Below are 2,500 nucleotides of genomic sequence, written 5' to 3' on the forward strand. Positions count from 1 at the left end.
AGAGTTATAGCACGGCAGAGAGCGCGCCGCAGCAGTTTCAGTCCAATCGGACGATGCGCGGGTGTTTTACAGAACATTGAAAGTTGTATGGAAGAAAACCCCTGGCAGTATGCAATATATGGGAAAACACGAAATACTCTCGGATGGAGGTGTCTGAGAAGTTTGGCGTATATGGACGAAAGTTAGCCACAGTGGTGTTCTAACATCGGTACCTGGGACGCAAAACCGTCGCACGCATGGTTTCAAAGCGATGTGCGAAAAACGGGCCAAAACGGTGCACGAGCAAAGGGGCACGCGCTATATCTGGCAGAAGGAGAACTCTGCGAGGTGTTGTGTGTATGGACGAAAAGTAGGCATTACGGAGTTGAGCAAACGCGCCAAAGACCGGGAATCGATATCTCCAACCGGATGGTCGGTAGAGCGATTCCCAACACCCCATAGACACCGCAATAGGTGAAAATCGGCTAAGTCCCAATATGTACCTTCAGAGGGGCATATCTCGAAAACTACTCGTCAGATCGGGGCCAAATTCACAGAGAAGACACATGTCGAGGAGTTTTTTCGGTTGAGCGATAGTGGTTTTTGGGTGAAAATGTACCCCTAAACCTTGTACAGAGAGGACCCCTTCCGTAGAGCAAAATCCTGAAGGTCGGGGTCGCGCAAGGGTCGACATGGGTCGAGGTGGACTATCATGCGAAACCACTTTTTTCGGTCCCTACGGTGCCCCTAGATGATGAAAAGTACAATCCGAGGTTGATTACGAACACTTTTGTGCACCCCCTTCCGTAGAGCAAAATCCTGAAGGTCGGGGTCGCGCAAGGGGCGACATGGGTCGAGGTGGACTATCATGCGAAACCACTTTTTTCGGTCCCTACGGTGCCCCTAGATGATGAAAAGTACAATCCGAGGTTGATTACGAACACTTTTGTGCACCCCCTTCCGTAGAGCAAAATCCTGAAGGTCGGGGTCGCGCAAGGGTCGACATGGGTCGAGGTGGACTATCATGCGAAACCACTTTTTTCGGTCCCTACGGTGCCCCTAGATGATGAAAAGTACAATCCGAGGTTGATTACGAACACTTTTGTGCACCCCCTTCCGTAGAGCAAAATCCTGAAGGTCGGGGTCGCGCAAGGGTAGACCCCTTCCGTAGAGCAAAATCCTGAAGGTCGGGGTCGCGCAAGGGTCGACATGGGTCGAGGTGGACTATCATGCGAAACCACTTTTTTCGGTCCCTACGGTGCCCCTAGATGATGAAAAGTACAATCCGAGGTTGATTACGAACACTTTTGTGCACCCCCTTCCGTAGAGCAAAATCCTGAAGGTCGGGGTTGCGCACAAGTCGACCCCCTTCCGTAGAGCAAAATCCTGAAGGTCGGGGTCGCGCAAGGGTCGACATGGGTCGAGGTGGACTATCATGCGAAACCACTTTTTTCGGTCCCTACGGTGCCCCTAGATGATGAAAAGTACAATCCGAGGTTGATTACGAACACTTTTGTGCACCCCCAAAAATGGCCAAAATCCTGAAGGTCCGGGTTCACGGGGCGCTCGAGGCCCTCGGACGTGCACGAAAAGTCGGTACCCACGCCGAGCTTCAGAATTTGGTCTCCAGAGACTAAGTCCCAACCGAAACTGGCAACCCACAAAAGTGTACCAAGGAGTGGTCGGATCGAGTTACAGTGTTCGAGAGTATTGACGAGGATGGTTATACGCAACTTTTTGCTAAAGGTGTCCAAGACCGTCAGACCCTTACTTACGGAGATATAAGACACGTGCGTGGTTGCTCGTGCCGAGCTTCAGAAATGTTGCTCCAGAGACTAAGTCCCAGAAAACCTTCCGACCCCAAAAACTCCCAGAAGGAGGCGTCGGATCGTTTCGCGATGTTCTAGTGAAATGTTCAGCTCGACGGAATGCAACTTTTACCTAAAGGGGTCCAAGACCGTCAGACGCTTAGGTACGGAGATACGGGCATGGGTCGGTTTTCCCCATACAAAATACCCCATGGAAAACTGCAAAACCCCAAAACAGGTCGAAGAAGTGGTCGGATCGTTTCGTGATGTTCTAGTGAAATGTTCCATTCGATAGGGCGCAACTTTTTGCTAAAGGTGTCCAAGACCGTCAGACCCTTACTTACGGAGATATAAGACACGTGCGTGGTTGCTCGTGCCGAGCTTCAGAAATGTTGCTCCAGAGACTAAGTCCGAGAAAACCTTCGGACCCCAAAAACTCCCAGAAGGAGTCGTCGGATCGTTTCGCGATGTTCTAGTGAAATGTTCAGCTCGACGGAATGCAACTTTTACCTAAAGGGGTCCAAGACCGTCAGACGCTTAGGTACGGAGATACGGGCATGGGTCGGTTTTCCCCATACAAAATACCCCATGGAAAACTGCAAAACCCCAAAACAGGTCGAAGGAGTGGTCGGATCGTTTCGTGATGTTCTAGTGAAATGTTCCATTCGATAGAGCGCAACTTTTTGCTAAAGGTGTCCAAGACCGTCAGACCC

This window comes from Anopheles nili (assembly GCF_943737925.1).
Source record: "Anopheles nili chromosome X unlocalized genomic scaffold, idAnoNiliSN_F5_01 X_unloc_15, whole genome shotgun sequence".
In the NCBI taxonomy this organism is placed as follows: Eukaryota; Metazoa; Arthropoda; class Insecta; order Diptera; family Culicidae; genus Anopheles; species Anopheles nili.